At 28.5% G+C, this 24,739-nt stretch overlaps 1 protein-coding gene across 1 annotated transcript in view; it reads right to left on the reverse strand.

Annotated features, from left to right (window-relative positions):
• The window catches only part of LOC119601202 (uncharacterized serine-rich protein C215.13), a 67,266-nt gene that overhangs the window by 22,960 nt on the left and 19,567 nt on the right, over positions 1 to 24,739 (reverse strand). The window lies entirely within an intron of this gene.

Here is a 24,739-nt window from a genome sequence, read left to right on the forward strand (position 1 = left end):
ATGAAATACTATATCAGTTCCTTATTTTCTAGTTGAATTAAAACTTGTGCAAACTTTTTATAACTGTTTAAGCTGTAGTCCGAGGGCACTTGTGTATGGCTAAGTAAAACCGTAGACTGATATTGTCTTTTTTCAGTACTAAACAAACATTGTGAGTCCAATCCTGATTATATCAGTCATATAGACAGACGTATTGAAAGACAAACAGGAGAATAGATGGGCATGACTACATCGTACGAACCAGCGGACGGACAAACAGACAGGCAGATGGCCATGCCCATACATCGTCTTTGAAACTAATAGCGACCCAGAATACATATACATATGTATCTACGTACTTTTGTGCATCTACGACCAATATTTTAATGAGATATACACACGATTTAAATACGATCCTTAAATATTTATTTGCTATTATTCTTGTTTTTATCCATCTACAATATAGATTCTACATACTTCTCATTACATGTTCTGCATTCAATGTACACATTTGTCTTGTTGAAGACTATTCTTTACATTGATATTCTTAACCACTTAGAGAAAAATACCAAGAAGAAAAGACTAGTTGAAAAAGGAGATTTAGATAAATGATTTTCATTAGTCATTTTGTGTTATCGACACAAGAATTGTTGTTTTAATAAATTTTAAAGCTGCATTAAATAAAATTTACTGTAGAGTATTTTAAGTCGAAATAGAAAACTCAAGTTTTGTGTTTTAATTAAAAATAGATTTGTTTTTAGTAAAAATTAATTTTAGAATTTTTCCTTGTAAAATTTCAATCTTTGTTAACCTCTAACAAAACCAGGAAATGTTAGTTTTTAATATACACATAGTTTTATGTTTTAAAGAGAGTTTATTAACAAACTTAAATGCATAGAAGTAGAAAAAAGTAATTTCATCCTTATTTCTATACATACATATATCTCCAAATATATTCATATACTTTAATCTTTCATATCATCTTGTATAAATCATTTCATTTAAATATGAAAATATTTTTGTACCATTTTTTTTTGTTTGTTTGTAATACATCTCTATCTTGTGGGGTTTTATTTTTTTATATTTTATGTTACTATTTTCTGTTTTGGTTTTTATGGGTTTGTTTGTAATCCTTGTAAAATTCTAAACTTATTTTTCGATTATTTTCTTGGTTTTTTTCCGGTTTCCTTAGTTTAATACTACCTTATATGTATGCAGATTTGCAAAAAAAAATTTGCATTAAACCAAAAAACATCAATTTAAATTCATTTACTTTTGGTTTTTCTTTTGTTCTCTAAACTTATGCTCGTATTGGCTTAAAGCAAAAACTTTTGCCACATCTTGGTGAGGATTTGCAAATATGAGCGTGTATGTGTGTGTGTGTTGTTTAAAAAGTTTCGTTTATTATACTTGTTTGATTGTTCAATTTAATCTGATACCGTGTGTTAAAATCCATTTGAGTGACAGTGGGGAGTAAAAGTATATGTTAAAGTTTGTAAGCTAAAAAGGATTTTTGTTTGCAAAAAGAGCTTTATGAATCGACAAGTTAAAAAGTTTTCGATAGTATGTCAGTTCAATTGCTTGAAAGGATAATGAACTCAATTTTGATAATATACATATAAAAGGAAATATCAAGGAAAATTATTGTTAAGCATGTCCAGCTATTTGATGCCCTACACCAAAGATTTTCACAATGTGACTTATTCATAGGCCCATGTAACAATTATGGGACGAATTTAAGAGATTTTTATTTTAACATTCAGTTTTTACAGATTTTTAGAATTTATAGTAAATAGAGCACTTATCGATTTTGTTCAATGTGAGAATTTTCGAAAATTTTCTATAAATACAAAATTAGTTGAAAATGTTCTATAAAAATAGAATTTTCGAAAATTTTCTATAAAAAGAGGATTTGTGGAAAAATTATCCAAATTAAGAATTAATTGACAATTTCCCAAATTAAGAATTTTTTTTTCGAAAATTTCTATAATCTTAGAATTTATAGAAAGTTTTTTATAAAAGAGAAATTATCAAAAAATTTCTATAAACGAAGATTTTATCGAAAATTTTCTATAAACAAAAAATTTTCGAAAATTTTCTATAAACAAAGAATTTATCGAAAATTTTCTATAAACAAAGAATTGAAAATTTTCTATAAACAGAGAATTTATGGAAAATTTTCTATAAACAAAGAATTTATCGAAAATTTTCTATAAACAAAGAATTTATTGAAAATTTTCTATAAACAGGGAATTTATGGAAAATTTTCTATAACAGAGAATTTATAGAAAATTTTCTATAACAGAAACTTTATCGAAAATTTTCTATAAATAGAGAATTTATCGAAAATTTTTTATATATAGAGAATTTATCGAGTATTTACTATAAATATAGAATTTATTGAATATTTTCTATAAACAGAGATTTTATCAAAATTTTTCTATAAACAGAGAATTTATCGAAAATTTTCTATAAATAGAAAATTTTTCGAAAATGTTTTATAAAAAGAAAATTTATTAAAAATTTCTCCAAATTAAAAATTTATCGAAATTTTTATATATTTCGAATTTATCGAAAATTTTCTAAAAGTAGAGAATTTATCGAAATTTTTTATACAAATAGAGAACTTATCGAAAATTATCCATAAATGGTGAATTTATCGGATATTTTCTATTTCTATTTAAAGAAAATTTTCTATAAAAGAGAAATTATCGACAATTTTTTATAAACGAAAAATTTATCGAAAATTGTTTATAAACAAAAAATTTATCGAAAATTTTCTATAAACAAAAAAATTATCGAAAATTGATTATAAACAAAAAATTTATCGAAAATTTTCTATAAACAAAAAATTTATCGAAAATTTTCTATAAACAAAAAATTTATCGAAAATTTTCTATAAACAAAGAATTTATAGAAAATTTTCTATAACAGAGAATTTATGGAAAATTTTCTATAAATAGCGAAGTTATCGAAAATTTTCTATAAATAGAAAATTTATCGAAAATGTTTTATAAAAAGAAAATTTATTAAAAATTTATCCAAATTAAAAATTTATAGAAATTTCTATATATTTCGAGTTTATCGAAAATGTTTTATAAATAGAGAATGTATCGACATTTTTTTACAAATAGAGAACTTATCGAAAATTATCCATAAATGGTGAATTTGTCGGACATTTTCTATAAATAGAGAATTTATCGAATATATTCTATAAATATCGAACTTTTCGAAAAATTTCTATTAATTAAGAATTCATCCAAAAATTTTCTATAAATAGAGAAATTATCGAAAATTTTCTATAAATAGAGCATTTATCGAACAGTTTTTATAAATAATGAAATTATTGAAAATTTTTCTATAAATTCAAAATTTCAGATTATGGGCCGATCTCCATAAATTTTGGCAGAGAGATTTGAGTTCCTCTAAAACTTGTTTATGACGAATTTCGTTGCATCATTTGAAGCAAGTTATGAGCGTTATAGTCATTTTCTGAGTGGGACCTTATATGGGGGGTAGGGTCAATTATGGACCGGATCGCATAAAATTTGGTAGGGAGATGTTGGCTCATATAATACTTGTTTATGTGGAATTTCATTGATATACTGATGTTGTGAAACCAGCTATGACTGTTAACACTATTTTTCGGGGGGCCACTTGTATGGGGCTATGCGAAAACATGATCCGATATGGTCCATTTTCAACATCAAACAAACTGCATTAATAAAAAAAAATTTGTGCAAAATTTCAGCTCCTTAGCTCTTCTCGTTCGGACTCTATCGTGCTTTCAACAGACAGACGGAGGGACATGGCTAAATCGTCTTAGAATTTAATAAACACCAAGAATATATATACTTTTGTGGCTCTATGACCAATATTTCGATGTGTTACAAACGGAATGACAAAACAATATACCCCCATCTTTTTTTTGATGGTGGGTATAAAAATTTATCGAAAATTTTCTATAAATTAAAAATTTATTGCAAATTGTATCTGTTTTACTTATTTATAATATCTTGACTTATTTCCTGATTTTGTTTAATTTTTCATAAACAATTTTTATTTCTTTTTACTAACTTTTTCTATTGGATCTTTTAGTAATAATTTTAATAAAGAAACATTTTATCTAAACAGCAGGAAAATATTACCATGTCTAATGAGTGTATAGAAAGTATTCTATTCTTTGACTTCCACAACGAGATAGGAAATGTAAAGAAATTTTTTCCTTAATACCAAATTATTAAAATTTCTTTTATATTTTATTCAAATAATATGTAAGATTTTTCTTCATCTATTATACATATTATTTATAGCAACATAATAACATAATAATAATAAGTAAATATCTGTACAGTTTCCTTAAAAATGTGTAAAATAAAATCTTTGCATATAGGCACACATATGTTTTACTCTTATTAAATATTCACAATGTCTGCACATATAAAAGGATACATATGTGTGTAAGCCATATGTTAAAAATTTCTGTAGATTTATCCATAATTTAAAGATTTTTGAAACAAATGCAAAATTTTTATTTTTTTCTACAAAAATTCAAAAATTGTTACACAAAAATAAAAATATTTTTACTCATTTTTAATAAAGATTTAAATAAATAAAAGTTTCGATATTCATGAGAATTTGTGTACAATTTTTTTTATTAATCATACGTGTTAGTGGTAAATATATATTTTGTGGGCTTATAAATCATTATTTTATATCATTCCAACTTAATAAACTTTTTGTATAACCTTTTCCCATGGATAAACCTCCTTAAACAAATTTGTTTAAACCTAAAGCTGGGGCTATGCTAATAACACTGTGTATTGCAAAAAATCATACATATTTAAAGTACACGTACATCCATATTTATGTTTACTTATTATACATATATTGAATATTATATTTGTTTGTATTGGTTTGATGTTATTGACATTACAATTTATTACAATTTTCCATCATCATTATTCATATAAATTCCTAAAAAAAACCCATTGTTGCTGATACACGTTTCATGAATATTTGTCAATGTTGCCTCAAAGGCAAATTCAAAATTTTATATATATTTTTTGTAGAATTATTTCGATGAAAACGATTGTTAAATTATGAGGAAAGAAACTTTTAACTTTATTCCCTAACATTTCCTTCATTACGTATGATTAATTTTTAATTCCCTATAGTAATCATACGTAACCATACTATTATTGTTCATTAATAGTTTTGAAGTTATTGCGAAAACTTTCGGAATTAAAACATATAAATTCGATTTAAAAACAAGTAAGAATTTATAGTCGGAGATGGCCGACCATATGATACCCTACACCAGTGATTATGTATTTTTAATATTGATTATTTTTTTCATAATAAAGTATTTAATTTAATTTTTACTATTTTTGTTGACAAAGAAGGGATTTTCTAAATGAGGAGTTATATGGGGGCAGGGGGTTAATATGGTCCTATCCTTATAAATTTTGTTATAGGGATTTAGTTTAGGTTAGTTATTTATGCGGAATATCATCATGATATCAGTGTTTATAAGTGAATTTTGACCATCAAGTAATTTTCTGAAGGCAATTTGTATGAGGGATAGAATCAAATAAGGCCCGATCATTACAAAAATCAGCAGTATTATTAACACTTATATTAAACCAAGTTTTGCCGACTTGTGATACAAGAACATTTAACATATTTCTGAGCTCAAAAGCCCTATTTGGGGAGTACGGTTGTGTGGGGGCTATACGAAATAATGGACAGATTTCAGCCATTTTCAATAGGCTTCGCTCATGGGTAATAAGAAGAGCAAGTGCATTTAAATAATCTAGGAAATTGCGACCTGTAGAGTGCTCACAAAGTTTACATGGACACACAGACAGACAGACGGGCGGACGGACATAGCTAAATCAACTCAGAAAGGGATTCTGAGCCGATTGGTATACTTTAAGGTGGTTATAGGACCAATGTTTTTGGGTGTTAAAAACATCAGCATAAATGCATATTACCCTCCCCACTATAGTGGTGTAGGTTATATTTACTCTTTATGGGGTTTCAGAGCATAAAAACAAATAATAGAGTATTTTTTAGTGTCATTAACTCATTTTTTTACAATAACAGTTTGATGCTCCTTTAATTTAAGTATTGACTGCCTTTTTGAGAAATATCGATTAATTTTTTGAATGATTCAAAATTTCTTAGTTCATAGTAATCTAATTTACACAGCAAAAAATGTACCTACACAATAACATTTTAAGTCATCATCATTGGCGGCAGGTACTTACCATAATCGCTTATAAGTAATTTATCAATGTATATTGCATGAAGAAACGTATACAGCACCTATAGTTTCACGGAGAAGATTACTAATAAAGTAGAAAGTGTTTATGTAATACAATGTTAGCAACACATTACTAGACAACTTCTTTGTAATGGAATGGATAAGTTGAACATATTCCAAAGTTTCCTATCTTTCTAATTCCTCTTAATCTCCCACTTTGACTTTACTAAATAACATATGTATATATTTCCTGTCATTGGAATTAAAGACATTTTTCATGCTATTTTTATTTTTGTACATTTTTGCAAATATTATTAACAATAATGGGAAGTTTAAGTACTTGTATTGTAATACAACGACATCAATTTTAACAAAATATTGATTTTGTGTCTGTGTTTCTGTGCGTAGGAAGACAAGTTGAAAACAATCATTTATCTGACTTGACAAATTGTGTCTTTTTGTTTTGTATATTTCTGTAATGTCTTTGTTTAAAGAAACACAAATTACAAATAATGAGTATAATTGAATTGTTTTCCTTTAATACAATTGGCTATATTTAATTTTTTTGTACTTTTTAAATAATTTAAAACTTTTAATATTATTGTAGGCGTATAATTGTTATTAATGATGAATTATTTATTATTAATCATACGCCTAGTTAGTCAAAACTATTAGAAATAAATTTAAAAGTATTTTGTCTTTTTAAAGGAAATATTAATATGAAATTAGCATTTTAAATAAGAGCTGATTTAAATAAGTATAACATTTAATAAACCTAAAAACTTAGTGCCAGACAATATGTAAATTTGTTTCATCTATAAATCAATTCTCACAATGCTAAATGACGCCTTTCTAATTACCTCGACCTACATAACATACTTTTACTCTTTTCACTTTGGCAATTATTCAAATTAATTGAGGTTTTCATGCATACATTACTAAGTATTACTTTTTTCATTATTATATAAAGAAAAACATTAAAAGACCAACCACCAACCATATGCCATATTCAATTCTAAATTATGTTAATGACTTTGCGGTCCATAATATTGTAATCAAATTTTATCAATAAATACCCTCTAACTAATTATTTACACAATAATTATACAGCTCACCCACTCTCAATGGCAGAAAAGTGCTTTAATTAATGTTACAAAACTTTGTGGGTATGAGTGTAAGTACAAAGTTTTATTTTTGTTTGTTTTAAATTTTTTTACAACGAATTACAGTTTTTTGTTTTTGTCAAAAAGAAACAAAGCTAGAAAAAATTGTCAACCATAATTACACCACAAATCCGTTTTGTAATGTATTATAAATTTTTGGCTCGTTGTAGGCGCTTGTAATTAATTTGTTTGCTAACTACTTAATTTGTTTTTTCTGTAATGTTTCGTATACAATTAACCCTTGAAATAAGAGGACTTTGAATTTATTAATGGCAGGTCATCGCGTCTTTTTAACTATTTAGAGGAAAATATATTTATGATTATTTTTTCAGCCAGCTGTGAGACAATAAAGGCATTTAACTCAGCATAGCTAAGTTAAATTTACAAAAAGTAAGAAAAAATCCGGATCCCACAGGTTACGGACCAAAATTTATAATGCTCAAATTCTCACACTTCTTAGTGTGTACATTAGAGTAGGTCGGTCTCTATATGGACCAAAAAAAAGTTGTGTCAGTCAACCCCTAGGATTAAAGGTATGTTAAAAACATTTCCAAAAATATAAAAAATATTTTTTTGCCACGCCTAGAAATACCGCCCTTTTTGTTTTTTATATATTACGCCGCCATTTTAAGTCCGATCGTAAGATGTGATATCACTATATTTATAGCTTGACTGTAGCTATATTTCACCTTAGAAAATTTTTTAATTCGACGTGATATTTTATGCGCGACTTCTGATATCTCGGATCCTTCCCCAAAATCTAAAATTGTGGCTATACTGGAATAAAGTACATTGAATTATATGAACTATTAGCTTTTAAAATGCTCACTTTTATGCATAAACACCTATTTTATAGATATTTAAAAATGTTCAAGTATTTATCAACCGTTCTCACAACAAACAATTAATTTGCCAGGAAAAACAGTCGAACATTTTTTAAATGAACTATATAAAACAGAAATCCTTTTCATTTTTTCAGTTACAAACCATTTCAGATCCTACTTCCTTTCAAAATAGCAAAAAGTTAACTATGTATGTATATCCTGCAGCAATATAGTGGTTTAGCTATGTCCGTCCGACTGTCCGTTCATGTAAACCTTGTAAAACTATAAGTCGCAATTTTCCAAATAATTTGATGAAAATAGGCTCAAATATTTCATTTTACCAAAGGACGAAGTTGTTTGAAAATGGATTAAATTGGAGCTCTTAATTGCGGCTTGTCGTTATTTCCCTCTTAAACACTTCCATTATGATGAAATTCTGCATATCTAACTCCTATATGAACATAAATCCCTCCACCATATTTTGAGAGGATCGGTCTATAATTGATCCTAGCTTCCATATATAGTCTCTTTCAGAAAATCAGTTTTTCATCAGATTTCAGTACAAATGCTTTATTAAATAAGAAATCACATTTTAGATATGTTCATAATATCATATGGTCGGCCATTCCCGATTATGTTTTTAATAGTTTTTATTTCAAGAACTTCTTTAAAAATATATAACTATTTAAGAAAAGTTAATCTATCATTATATAAATTTATTACATTTTATAAAAATTAGTATAAACATTTTTGAAAATTGTTAAAAAAAAACAAGAAACATGCAAGTAATTGTATGGTAAAAACATGAAATATTTTTATAAAGCATAACTCTTTAATTTTGCACAGATTTTTATAAAATAAAATGTTTAGTTAATATGTACCTACGTGATTTTGTTATTAATTAATAAAATTAAATGCTGAATAAAATTATCATTCTTGTGTTAAGATAAGGACAGAATGAAATTTGTGTATTGTAAATTAATTTAAAAAAACAGTTTTCGACCATATCCCTAGCAAATTAATTGTTTGTAGTTAGAACTATACAGGTATTTTTAAATACCTGTAAAATAGCTGTTTATGCATAAAACTGAGCATTTTAAAAGCTAATAGCTCATATAATTAAATATACTTTATACCAGTATAGCCACATTTTTAGATTTTGGGGAAGGATCCGAGATATCAGAAGGCGCGCATAGAATATGATGTCGAATTAAAAAATTGTCTAAGTGTGAAATATAGCTACAGTCAAGCCATAAATATTGATATATTATATGTTACGATCGGACTTAAAATGGCGGCGTAATATATAAAAAACAAAAAGCCCGGTATTTCTAGGCGTGGCAAAAAATATTTTTTATATTTTTGGAAATGTTATTAACATATCTTTAATCGTAGGGGGTGTACATGTTGCTAAGACTTATTAACATTCAGAACACATATCTGTGATTTAAGAACGATTTTTGACACAAGGCTCCTTAATAATCCCCAGTTCAGTTAAACTAGTCTAGTCTATAGTCTAGTCTATAGACTAGTCTATAGTCTAGTCTATAGTCTAGTCTATAGTCTAGTCTATAGTCTAGTCTATAGTCTAGTCTATAGTCTAGTCTAGTCTAGTCTATAGTCTAGTCTATAGTCTAGTCTATAGTCTAGTCTATAGTCTAGTCTATAGTCTAGTCTATAGTCTAGTCTATAGTCTAGTCTATAGTCTAGTCTAGTCTAGTCTAGTCTAGTCTATAGTCTAGTCTATAGTCTAGTCTATAGTCTAGTCTATAGTCTAGTCTATAGTCTAGTCTATAGTCTAGTCTATAGTCTAGTCTATAGTCTAGTCTATAGTCTAGTCTATAGTCTAGTCTATAGTCTAGTCTATAGTCTAGTCTATAGTCTAGTCTATAGTCTAGTCTATAGTCTAGTCTATAGTCTAGTCTATAGTCTAGTCTATAGTCTAGTCTATAGTCTAGTCTATAGTCTAGTCTATAGTCTAGTCTATAGTCTAGTCTATAGTCTAGTCTATAGTCTAGTCTATAGTCTAGTCTATAGTCTAGTCTATAGTCTAGTCTATAGTCTAGTCTATAGTCTAGTCTATAGTCTAGTCTATAGTCTAGTCTATAGTCTAGTCTATAGTCTAGTCTAGTCTAGTCTAGTCTATAGTCTAGTCTATAGTCTAGTCTATAGTCTAGTCTATAGTCTAGTCTATAGTCTAGTCTATAGTCTAGTCTATAGTCTAGTCTATAGTCTAGTCTATAGTCTAGTCTATAGTCTAGTCTATAGTCTAGTCTATAGTCTAGTCTATAGTCTAGTCTATAGTCTAGTCTATAGTCTAGTCTATAGTCTAGTCTATAGTCTAGTCTATAGTCTAGTCTATAGTCTAGTCTATAGTCTAGTCTATAGTCTAGTCTATAGTCTAGTCTATAGTGTAGTCTATAGTCTATTCTATGGTCTAGTCTATAGTTCAATCTATGGTCTAGTCTAGTATCTAATATAGTCTTTAGCATGATCTCTAGTTTAGTTTTCAGTCTAGTCTCTGAGCTATTTTCTAGTCTCTTGGCCTAGTTTCTAGTCTTTTTGCTATTCTAAATTCTGGTCTCGTCTCTATTCTAGTATATATTGTGTGCAATTCGGTATCAAAGTACTTTAACTCTCTTTGGTATCACAATAGGACCAAATTTCTTGTGTTATGCAATGCAGACTCTGCAGAGCTCCTTTTATTGGAACGTAAACTTAAATACATATGCAATAAATAACTTTTTTTTAAACAGCAATCACCTTGAGTTGGGCTAAAGTCATGACTTTTAACCTGTTCTAAATAATAATTCGTATTCGTACATAAATTAAATTACTGGTTAAAACTGTTAAACTAGGAATACCAGAAACATAAATAATCACATGTTCTTAAATATGAAAGTGCATGAAGTACATATGTATGAAATTTTATTTAAGGGGGAAGGTCATCTATAAAGTAACTTTTTCGTAAAGAAATAAAAACGTTTATTTCTTCTCTAAGTAAGCTAAATAAATAAAAAATAAATGATAAGATAAAATCTGTTTGCTTTAATAATCTAATTTATTTTTACCACACATTTCTTTTCATACTTTCGTCACATTTCGATTACCAAATCAAAATAAACTGATAATGAATTACAATCCATCAATGTCTGGTCAGAAACAGTTTGAAATATTATATTTTCTTGTTATGAATTTTAAATAAGAATATATATGTATGTATATAGGTATAAAAAATTATGTTCTAACCGAACCCCTTAGAATGCACAAAGCAGCAGGGAAAAACATTGTTTTAAGTTTTTAGAACATGCTACTTTTTTTAAAAAAAGTTTTAATGAAAAAAACCGACCATCCGAAAACAGCTACAAAAATAATGATTCAGGTTTATTTTCATTCTTGTTGGCTTTTTTGGCTTTTTCTTTATTAAATAGGTATACAATATAGAAAACCAACAAAAAAGTTTATTCATACTTATAAAAACCGACAAAAAAACATCTAAAACAACAAAATCTTAAAAGTGAAGCATTAATTGAAATTAATTACGCCAAAAATGTTCTTTCCCCAAAAGAACGGGGAAAATTTGTAAAATAAAGGAAAAAGTGTGTAATGCGTTTTTTTTTTCTATTCTATGCAAAAACCATAAATATTTAAAACAAAAAATATGAGGGTTTGTTGTGTAGCATGGCTCAGTAATTATATTAACGGTTGAATTAAAAAATAGGAAACTAAGAGAAAAAAAGGTTCTTAAATTTATAAACTTGTACTGTGATTATTTTTGGGTTTAATTTGTTAAGAAGACAATTTAAAAAGTATATTTTTTTGATGTAATTGTTGATGGACAAAGTTTTGTATTTTTTTTTTTTTGGATAATTGATGAAAATAATTTGAAAAGTGTAACTTTTTATGTGTATATTTTTTTTATAACATATTGAAATTTTTCGTAATTAAACAGCTATTACAGGATGTTATTTTTAGGTTTTGTTTATCTTCTTGTTTTCATTTTTCAATTACAAAGAATGGTATTATTTAAAAGTCATAGTTATGAAGGATAGAACTGGACCTTTTCAAAAAGCTATTGCCTGAAAATAATTAAGAAAACATAGTCAGTCATGTTTGGATGGATATGGTTTTTTTTTTTGTAATAAGCTTTGAAATAGGACATTTGGAGAATTTCGAAATTTATGAATCATGATAAATTTACTATCCGAGCAGTTTGCTACCAATTACTAATTGCTGATAGTTTTGAAACGTATTTCGATTTAAAATAAAGTACTGAATACAGAGAATTGAATTAAAAGGAAATATTTAAATGGTTCATAGTCCCTTTGACAACTGCTACTCTGTATGAAACTTCAGGAAATGAAAGTAGACTACTGAGCAGATATACGTAATCCATACCCTATGTCACCATACAACCGATTGGAATTTACAAACTGGAATTCGTTCCCACGACAATCGGTTCTTCGTACCGGAACGATTTGGACTTCAACGAACAACGACCAAGAATTGTCTAGTTGTTTAGTAAAATATTAAAGAGTCGAATCTTTACGTTTTCTTCTGCTCATGTGAGGGCTATGTGAAATCGTGGGCCGATATTCCCAGATTAATGAATATTGCTCAAGCAGCAATTTCAAATCGTTACCGAGCAGTATAATTCATTCAGAATCTGGTTACCTTACGAACAGCTAAAAATATTTATCTTACACCCACCCTAAAGTATACCAATCGGCTCAGAATCAGTTTATGAGTCGATTAAGATATGTCCGTCTGCCCTCCGTCCGTCCATCCGTCTATCCGTCTGTCCTTTTGTGTGTCCATGTAAACCTTGTGTGCGGGCTAAAGGTCGCAATTTTTAAGATAATTTAATGAAATTTGGGACGTATGCCTCATTTGATCCAAGGACAAACGCTATTGAAAATGGTTGAAATCGATTAATTATTACACCTAGCCCCCAGCTATGTCCGTCCGTCCATCCGTCTGTCTGTCCGCCCTTTCGTCTGTGTGCCCAGGTAAGCCTTGTGCGGCGGCTAAAGATTGTAATGTTTAAGATAATTTAATGAAATTTGGTACGTACTCCTCTTTTGGTCCAAGAACAAACGCTATTTTAATCAATTATTTTACCTAGCTCCCAATTACTTCACCTAGACCCACCGCAGCTGTATGATCCATTCGAACTAATGTTGAGAGATTTTAGAAGATGACCAAATGAAGTTTAAAACCTGTAAAAGATAATTACTTGAAGCGTAAGATATCGTATGTGAATCTTGTCCAACTAATTATATCGGTTTCAATGTCATGGCCATTTGGTGGCTCCAAAAGAATTCTATCTATTATGAGCATCTGAAATCTGACCAGACGACCACAAAGAATTTTTAACAAATGTAATTGATTCGTTTGAAGCTATCGTCGGCAGAAAATGCCCAAAATATGTATACAGATATGACAACGCTCATCCACATTTTGCCTAGGCGAAAAAATATGCCTAGGCCATTATCGGACCTGTTGTGCGTTTCATGCAAAATGTTAGTTAGTAAAAAAACGAAAATTTTATATTGTGATCAATGAATTTATTATTGTCAAATGTTTAGAAACTAAGTTTCCTGGACGTAATTCCTAAGAAGACGGAATAATAACACTTCTAAATATTTGAATTTAATTTAGATGAAGGCCAGAAAATGACAATGAAACTGTTCCTCGCCATATGCTCTGCATTCATATGAATCCGCATGTCTTTTTCTCTACAGTTGTGCCCGAAAACCTATGTGTCCACTCAAAGCGCTTGCCATCATACTAATCTCAGACTTTTCGTCCTGCTCCCTTTAGGGTCATCTAATAAGGTCTTTGTGGTTCTACCTACCACTTCATTATTACAAGAGGCCTTATGGTATTATCTCGCCTATTCGGCCCTCATTGCTTCAAATGGTTTTGTGTTCATCAGATTAACTACATCGAGCTCCCTTCATTTTAAAGCAAGTACTCCCGAGTGGTCTGTTTCACATATGATGTAAAGCTTACCACTGAAAGAGTATTCGGTTGAAGCTTTCTTACAAACCAATATGGTTTAAGATTGCATTGTTTCACCTGATATCGTCCTAATTGCTTATAGCTGTCGGTGAGTATGTTAAACCCTGTTGGCGCCATTTCGTTATAGCTCTGTCTAGTTCTGATTAGTTAGTATATTTCTGTTTCTGGGTCTGCATTATAGAATTGGTTCATTTACGGTACCCGATATACTAATTGGGAAATGAGAGTCCATTAGGACTTTCATGGTCTCCTCCATAGCCTCCAGTCTCCTACCTCCATATCCTCCAGTCTCCTATCGCTCTTGACAGTTGGAAATGAGTTCTGGATAGAAATTTTTTATCTTCGATACGTCAATTAGGCTAACTACTTACTCACAGAAAAGTCTCGTTTGGCTTTTCCAACCTACTGAGATCATCATCGTAGTAAACTAGGAGAATTACTACGATGATGATCTCAGTAGGTTCGGTTAAAAAGTTAGCGAATGGTCTTTCCATGAATAAATTGTACTAATTCCCTGAAAATTGTATACCACATAAGTAGAACTTTTGTACTTAAACTATTTCAGAATTTTCCACATTTCCATTTCTTCTTAAAGCTTATGTACGGAAATCACTTTCAGCAAATATTTAAGCTTGGCAACAAATCACAAATCACAATACAATTCTTCCTAAAAAAACATCTCACAAATATATAATTCATGTAAAAATAAAACATTTTTATACCCTACACCACTTTAGTGGGGAGGGTATATTGGATTTGTGCTGATGTTTGTAACGCACAATAATATTGGTCCTATACCCACCTTAAAGTATACCAATCGGCTTAGAATCATTTTCTGAGTCGATTTAGCTGTCCCTGTCTCTCACCCTACTAAGATGACACTTGAAAATGTTTGTAATCTTTCATGAGTTTTTGAACGTGTTTCGCACGAAATGACACAGGTACTTTGAGCTACTCTATTCCCCAGAAAAAGAGGAATGGAATTCAACAAAAAAAAAAGTAGAAAAAATAATTTAGCCTTACGCATGGTTGCGTGGAATTTTCAATGGAGTAATGTGAATTCTGTTAAAGACTAAAAAATAATTGGTTGGGGGCAGAAAGTAGCATATGAAAGTTATATGGTAACCACTTAAAGATAAGTATAAATTTCGCTGTAATAATATTGTTTATTTTAAATTATATTTCACAATAAAGTTAAGAATGCTTTGTATGAATTTATTGTTTTGCTTGAGTTGCTAGGTATTCATAAAATAAATAAAATTTGAAATTTATTTTTGTTATATAAACAAAAACTTTTTATTTATTTTATGTAATAAAAAAACTTTAACAATTGAACAATATAAATGAAAATTATATTTGTGTTAAATTTTTGTATATAATAGAAACAACTTCGTTCTTTCCAAGTGCAATTTGTCAGCAGGATATTATAAAATAGTTGCCTCACAAATGTTTATTTGTTTAAGTTTTCTAATAGTTTTGAAACAAATTAGAACATTATTTGTTCCAAAATTTTTATTTTCAAGTTAAAAATCTTAGTGTTTATTACTTCAAATCTGATATAATAACCGAGAGACCTATAGACCCCATATATAGCAATAAAACGAATTCTGCAATTTAAAATTTACCTTAATATATCCCTTGACATTATTTTACAAATCAACTTTAATTTAACTTCCAAAAAATTGCCTTCAAATATCACATATGCTACAAACGATTGATTATTCCTCCACCTATTACAGGGACCATAAAAACAACATGCAATTTACGGTTTATTGAATATGCCAGCTTACTGGCCATAAAATATTCCATACCAATACATAGAAAAAAAATAATAAAAATACAAAAAATGTTTCCTCTTTTGTTTTTTTCCCGATTTAAGCAAATATTTATTCGCAGTCATGTGTACGTGTTTTGTTCAGTTTCGCTTTTTTTTTCATAAATGAAATAAAGAAAATATAAACATATAAAACTCATGGTTCGTATAATATGAAAATATATAAACAAAAAATTCCCTTAAACTCTGGGGTAAAATCACAAGGTTGCATTTATAGAAATTGTAGTGTTTAAGTTGGGGGAAAAAATAAATAAAATACTCAATAAGTAAGTAGTAGTATGCATATGAAGGAGGAAATATAATATCCAATAAGATTTTTCTCACACAAACAATTATGAAAATTATAGACTTTTAAAAGCAACTTTTATTTCTTATAAATACCAATATTCTTCGTAAATTTTCTTAATTATAAATATGTGTAAATATTTGTTTTAAAGGTAAAAGTGTGAGTGGTTTTGTGATTGGGTACATAATAATTAATATTTAAAAGCTATTAATTAATAAATGAAATTAAAGTGATATTGTTGTCTAATAAAAATAAAAGATAATTAAAGACTCAAATTAATATCATGATATCTATATTTTTTCTTCGTAATCGATAAACTCAAACACTACTGCATCGAATCGGTAAATTTTAAAACTACCCATTCGAATGCGGATTCAACTAAAATTTCAAAAATTTTAGGGTTATATAGATCATTATATGGAGGGTCCAATTAATCGAGTGTCCGTCTGTCTGTATAGCTATGTAAACTTTTTGCACAGGTCGAAATCTTCGAGATAATTTCTAGGTCAAATGACCTATTGAAAATGGTTGAAGTCGGTCTTTTTTTCACATAACCCTCAACCGTACCCTTCTAATGGGTCTCTTGAGTTCATAAATATGTTAAATGTCCTAGCATCTCTACAGATATCGACAGAACTTAGATTTGTATAAGTCTATATGAACTGACCTCATTTTTCCTTATCCCTCATAAAAAGTCCGCTCCAATAACTGATTTTAAGGTCAATAATCAAATATTACGATGAAATTTTCAGTAGTAGTTAGTTAGTTAGTTAGTTAGTTAGTTAGTTAGTTAGTTAGTTAGTTAGTTAGTTAGTTAGTTAGTAGTTAGTTAGTTAGTTAGTTAGTTAGTTAGTTAGTTAGTTAGTTAGTTAGTTAGTTAGTTAGTTAGTTAGTTAGTTAGTTAGTTAGTTAGTTAGTTAGTTAGTTAGTTAGTTAGTTAGTTAGTAGTTAGTTAGTTAGTTAGTTAGTTAGTTAGTTAGTTAGTTAGTTAGTTAGTTAGTTAGTTAGTTAGTTAGTTAGTTAGTTAGTTAGTTAGTTAGTTAGTTAGTTAGTTAGTTAGTAGTTAGTTAGTTAGTTAGTTAGTTAGTTAGTTAGTTAGTTAGTTAGTTAGTTAGTTAGTTAGTTAGTTAGTTAGTTAGTTAGTTAGTTAGTTAGTTAGTTAGTTAGTTAGTTAGTTAGTTAGTTAGTTAGTTAGTTAGTTAGTTAGTTAGTTAGTTAGTTAGTTAGTTAGTTAGTTAGTTAGTTAGTTAGTTAGTTAGTTAGTTAGTTAGTTAGTTAGTTAGTTAGTTAGTTAGTTAGTTAGTTAGTTAGTTAGTTAGTTAGTTAGTTAGTTAGTTAGTTAGTTAGTTAGTTAGTTAGTTAGTTAGTTAGTTAGTTAGTTAGTAGTTAGTTAGTTAGTTAGTTAGTTAGTTAGTTAGTTAGTTAGTTAGTTAGTTAGTTAGTTAGTTAGTTAGTTAGTTAGTTAGTTAGTTAGTTAGTTAGTTAGTTAGTTAGTTAGTTAGTTAGTTAGTTAGTTAGTTAGTTAGTTAGTTAGTTAGTTAGTTAGTTAGTTAGTTAGTTAGTTAGTTAGTTAGTTAGTTAGTTAGTAGTTAGTTAGTTAGTAGTTAGTTAGTTAGTTAGTTAGTTAGTTAGTTAGTTAGTTAGTTAGTTAGTAGTTAGTTAGTTAGTTAGTTAGTTAGTTAGTTAGTTAGTTAGTTAGTTAGTAGTTAGTTAGTTAGTTAGTTAGTAGTTAGTTAGTTAGTTAGTTAGTTAGTTAGTTAGTTAGTTAGTTAGTTAGTTAGTTAGTTAGTTAGTTAGTTAGTTAGTTAGTTAGTTAGTTAGTTAGTTAGTTAGTTAGTTAGTTAGTTAGTTAGTTAGTTAGTTAGTTAGTTAGTTAGTTAGTTAGTTAGTTAGTTAGTTAGTTAGTTAGTTAGTTAGTTAGTTAGTTAGTTAGTAGTTAGTTAGTTAGTTAGTTAGTTAGTTAGTTAGTTAGTTAGTTAGTTAGTTAGTTAGTTAGTTAGTTAGTTAGTAGTTAGTTAGTTAGTTAGTTAGTTAGTTAGTTAGTTAGTAGTTAGTTAGTTAGTTAGTAGTTAGTTAGTTAGTTAGTTAGTTAGTTAGTTAGTTAGTTAGTTAGTTAGTTAGTTAGTTAGTTAGTAGTTAGTTAGTTAGTTAGTTAGTTAGTTAGTTAGTTAGTTAGTTAGTTAGTTAGTTAGACATGGTGAGTCTTCCTTCAAAGAGCTATTGGCTTCAACTTTCAAAATTTAGAGACCCTACACTAGTAAGTGGGTAGGGCATTTGTAACACCAAAAATATTTATCCTACACTCACCTTAAAATATCGGCTCTGAGTCAGTTTATGAGTCCATTAAGCTATGACCGTCTGCCCGTCCATCCGTCTGTCTGTCTGTTTGTCCGTTCGTCTATCCTTCTTTGAGTCCATGTAAACCTTATGTGCGGCTAAAGGTCTCAATTTTTAAAATAATTTGATTGAATTTGGCACGTGCTCCTCTTTTGGATCAAGAACAAACGCTTTTGAAAATGGTTGAAATCGATCAATTATTTAACCTAGTCCCCAATTATTTCATCTAGATCCCTCGAATAATTATGTTAAATGTTCCAGTATCTCATCAAATTCACCAAGTTTTATGGCTGCTTTCAGTAAATTAGTTTTTCCTCAATATATTTATTAAATGTGTTGGAACCAAGGTAAAAATCAACATAAATGATTTTTCATTGAAATTTAAAATTCGTAATTGGGGTGGAGTATCATATGGTCGACCACGCCCGACTATACTTTTCTACTTGCTTTTATCCTATGATAGTGTTCTCTGTAGCTATATTGCATTTGGAAGATGGTCAATTTTGAACTTTTTTTTTCATATGCATTCCAAGCAATCTTGTAGGTTATCCTGTCCTCTGTGCACTTTGCTCTGTTGACTAGAAGTTTTGCCTTAAATTTTTATAAATCAATTATGGACCTATCAATGTCAAATTTGGTATATCTAAGTAGAATTTTTGTGAAAATCTTCAGCCCTTGAGTTTTCGACAGACTAACAAAAAAGACAGACGGACAGACAGTCCTACAGATACACAAAGGTGTAAGTACTACAAACAACATGACTAAATAATTTCAGCTATAATGATGATGAGTATTAAACTTGAGAGTGACTAAAAATTAAAATTTTTTATATGTACAATAATTTTGCACAATATCGATTACTTATACTTTGGATTCCTTCCTTCAATGACCCTCTTTAAAAAGAAAACAAAAATTCATTTATTGGTACATATTTCAATTTTGTTCTTTTTCTTATTTTTTTCTTATTTTCGTATACATATGCACATTTATACTTAATATTTATGGAAAATAAGTTTACTTTGGGTTAGTAGAGGCAATAAATTCACTTGAAACATGGGATGTGTTTCTATCGTTTTGCTATATTTTTTTCAATTTTATTTTTATGAACAAACATAGATTTAAATTAATATTCGAATATGAGTTTGTTGGCATGGTTGATTAATTTTTATGAAATGAAAAACAAAAGAACAAAATTTAAAATTAATAAGAGCAAATGAAATTGGGTAAACATTTTCTTTTTTTAAATAATAAAGTAAAAATGAACATTATGAAACAGTTTTCTAAAAGAAAAATCTTTTTAGAGAAAACATTTTTAATATATACCAAAAAAAAAAAATAATAATAATGAGAAATTAATAACATTTAAGGCAATATGTAGTAGAAGAAAAGAAAATATGAATTTTGGTTATATTATGAAACAAAGAAATAGCAAATATATTATTTTTAAATAGTATACGTAAATTGATTCTTTAATCAGTTTTAATAATGTTAGTTGATTTAGAATTCCTTTTATCTTAGTTGTAATGAGCTTTTTTTAAACATATTCTTCTACTCATTTGATATTTTTATACCAAGTACTCGGTGTAGTATTTTTATTAAAAATGGAAAATGTATTCCCTAGACATCAGACCCCTTTTACTACTAAGAAAAACCTTTACTTGACTTTTAAGTTTAAAGAAAGCAACTTTTAATGTTTTTTTTTTTTTTAATTTTGCTTGTATAAAGTGTGTAATTTTAAAAGGGAATACAAAATTAGCTCATAAAACAATTATCCTTTTTTAATAGATTTGTATGTATTTTAATTTATAAAACATTAGTTAATTGGAAATGGTTGTTGAACTTAATGAATACCTATAGCTTTATCTCAAATAAAAGGCTTGTTAAATATTTTATTAGCAACAAGCTAATGTTAAATTAAGTTGAATTTAAATTTAAACAAGTAAAAAATTTTAGACGGGCGAGGTCGACCATATAATACCCTACACCTGTTATAATAGTAAAATATGATTTAAAATATGATTTTCATAATAAAGCATTTATGTTGAATTGAACCTTGACTCAGATATACTTTAGCCATTTACTGTTAAATAAAATTGTGGTTTGTTAAGTCATATTTTGAAGGGGCTTGGGTAAAATGAGGCCCTATCATTATAAAATTCATCAGGGTCATCAAGGCTAGTATAGAACTTGGTTTTAAAGCTTTTTGTCGAGATACGAGTATGTTAAACACGGGGTTCTGTTGTATGGGGTCTAGGTAAAATAATGGATTGATGTTAACCGTTTTCAATAGGTTTCGTCTCTGGTATAACAGAAGATCATGTGCCAAATTTCATTAAATTGTCTTTAAAATTGCGACCTGTAGTTTGATTTATATGGACGGACGGACAGACGGACAGACATACGGGCGGACAGACTGATGGACGGACAAAGCTAAATCGACTCAGAAAATATTCTGAAATTCTAAGCCGATTGGTATACTTTAAGGTGGGTATAGGAACAATATTATTGTGGGTTACATAATCATCAGCATAAACCCAATATACTCTCCCCATTAAAGTGCTCCATCACTACACCATGCTGTAAGGTAAAAAGAGTTGTGATGAAAATATGCTGAAACTTTTGTAACCAGCATCTAAAACAAAATCAATTTTTCATATCACTCTCGTAAGTTTTGCTTTTATACTACATGAAGCAACATTTTTCAAAATAAAAACCAAAAATTTGATTTTAGCCCTAGACATGTGTATTTAATTTAGTTTAACACAAAATATTCCAAGAGCAACAACATACATACATATGTATATACTTATATCGCTGACTTACTACAAGACTGGCATAACTCAGAAAATAACCGATATATATATGTAAGTATATGTATGAGTTGAACTCATATTAATGTCCTTGTTTGTTGGCTAAAAAACCCCCAAAGTTGTGTGTTTATGACCATGGCTACAATGTCTTGTATGTTTTCCTAATTGGCCTATATATTCTAATCATGTTTAACATTTCTTTTTCTGTTTATAAATTGTTGGTTTCTTTTTATACCCTCCACCACCATCAGTGGTGATAGAGGGTATATATAAGTTTGTCGTTCCGTGTGTAACACCAAGAAATATTCATCTAAGACCCAACAAAGTATATATATTCTGGGTCCTTATCAAATTGTGAGTCGATTTAGCTATGTCCGTCTGTCCGTCTGTCTGTCTGTCTGTGTAAAACACGCTCACGTTAAAACTAAGTAAAGGCAGTCAACCAAATTCACCCAAAATATTTATTATTATCCTAAGCAGTTTGGTATTGAAAATCAGCAAAATCGGTTCACAACGTAAAAAGTTATGAGTACAAATTTCAGACTACCTCGAAAAAAATTACGTTTTTTTCATAATTCTTTTACAGTTTTCTCAGAAACTACCAAAGATATTTCGATGAATTTTGTCACACATTATTTTTTCAGGGCAGTGATCAATTATGTTCAAAATCTTTACAATCGATCCAATATTTCCCATAGCCCCCATACAAAGGTATATATTCCCGGAAATTAGTTTATCGTTAATAACTCCCTCACACAGAAAAAAATTGCAAATGTTGTGAAGCAATTATACAAAATTGTTACCAATTGATTAATATGTTTAACAACTTTTTTAATTAAATAACTGTAAATCGTTCTTTACTTATCATTAGTTGATATTCAAATAATAAAATTGTTAAAAATATGTGAAAAAATTAAAACAAAATTAGTAATGTATACTTATAATTTAAATATTTTCAGTTTTTTTATATATTGACGATAAAAATTATTGGGTAATTATTCACACTGTTTTCAAAATAAATATCTCAAAAATAAAAAGTGTCAAAGTCAAACGAAATTAAAAATAAAATTTACATATTTCAAGATTTTAGATAAATATTTGTAGCAAAATGGTAAATTATATTAAGTGTTTTCAATGTGATGAATTATTTTCTTGCACAAATGAGTTTTTTACCCATTTGAAGGAATGTCCCTTTGTTGGTGAAAACAAAATTTATACGTGTTATTTTAATGAGTGTTTTCAAAAATTTTCACTAAAGAAATCTTTTAAAAAACACGTTTTAAATCATTTTAAAGAAAAAAGTGTCATTTCTATCCGAGAAGACATTAGTGGAACAGGTGAGATTAATAATATGACGTCATTTCAAAGTGCATCATCAAATATGGAAGTCGATATTGATCCTATAAATACTAGCAGCGATGTATACTATGAACATATTCAAACAATGAGGGATTCTGCAAGTAAGTTTATACTATCATTACATTCTTTTAAAAATATATCGAGAGCAGATGTTAATAAAATACGAGAAAACGTTGAAAATAATATTGTATTTGCAATCGTGAACTTCCTTAAGAAGTCAATACCACAATTAGTTCTACAAGATTCAACTACGAAAACGATATTAAATGATATAGCTGAACTATTTAGCGATGTAAAAACAGAATACAGATTCGAAAAACGAATGAAAGAAATGGATCTTATATCAACTCCAAACACTTTTAAAGTCGGAAATACCAAAAACACTGTAGGTACAATAATGCCACTGGAATTTCAATTTAAGAAAATATTTGAATCAGATAACTTCCTTGATAAAGTTTTACATCATATGGAAGAAATAAAACAAAATAATAAAATTATTAACTTCATCCAAGGCGATTTGTGGATTCAAAAAACTAGGATTTATCCACAAAAGACATTAATTCCATTTTTTATTTACGTGGACGACTTTGGGATCAACAACCCTATTGGCTCTAAATCAACAAATCAGGCCATGTGCAATGTTTACTTCAGTTTTCCCTGTCTTCCTGGTAAATCATCCAAATTAAATTCCGTTTTTCTTGCATATTCTATAAAATCTTCGGACATAAAAAAATATGGTACAAATGAATGTTTTATGCCACTAGTAAAAGTGTTGAAAAACTTAGAGGAAAATGGCATTGAAATTAAAACCTCCACAGGCGTTAGGACTGTACACTTTGTTTTGGGATTAATCCTTGGTGATAATTTGGGGTTAAATACAATTCTAAATTTCGCTAAATCTTTTTCAGCAAACTACTATTGTAGATTTTGCCAAATGAAAAAGCAAGATGCACAAAGATCATGCAGAGAAAATCAAAATTTTATTAGAAATAGGATCAATTATAGAGAAGCAATTTCAACAAATACACCATCTGAAACAGGAATTGTTTCCAATTCAATCTTTAATACCATCCCATCATTTCATGCCACTGAAAACTTCAGTGTTGACCTAATGCATGATATTTTTGAGGGCACGTGCCATTATATTTTTGCCGAATCATTACTATATTTCACTCAAACAATGAAATACTTTGATCTAAATTCTATGAATGCAAGATTAAAAAGTTTTTCTTATGCACATAAGGACAAAGGAAGTGAAAAGAAACAAATTTTGTTGACGGAGTTAGAAAATAAAAAATTTAAGTTTCCCGCCAATCAAATGATGCTTTTCTGTCATTATCTTCCACTTATAATTGGAGATCTTATTCCATACGGAGATGAAGTTTGGAAATTTGTTTTAAATTTTATTGAATTAATAGAAGATTTGATTTGTTTTGAAGTCTCTCAAGAATTATTGCTACAAATTGAGAAGAAAGTTGAAATGATAAATCAAAATTATCAAAATCTGTTCAAAAAAAAATTAACTCCGAAGTTTCATTTTCTTACTCACTACCCTATGATAATAAGAAAATGTGGACCACTAAGAAACATATGGACCTACAAGTATGAAGCCAAACATAAAGAATACAAAATATATTCTCATGTAATAACTTCACGCAAAAATGTCTCGAAAACCTTTGCTTTTAAACAGCAAATGAGATTCGCAAATATAATATTGAATCCATTACCGAATGAAGACATTATATTTAAAGCGCATTTGATTGATTTAAAAGTGAAAGCGATTATAAGTCGTAAACTGAATACAGAAAGCAAAAATCTAACATTGTATAGAGATGTTGAAATTTTCGGATATACA

The sequence above is a fragment of the Lucilia sericata genome, unplaced genomic scaffold (genome assembly GCF_015586225.1).
Source record: "Lucilia sericata isolate MDLA Ls3-8-SP2 unplaced genomic scaffold, ASM1558622v1 Contig000148F_arrow, whole genome shotgun sequence".
Taxonomy (NCBI): Eukaryota; Metazoa; Arthropoda; class Insecta; order Diptera; family Calliphoridae; genus Lucilia; species Lucilia sericata.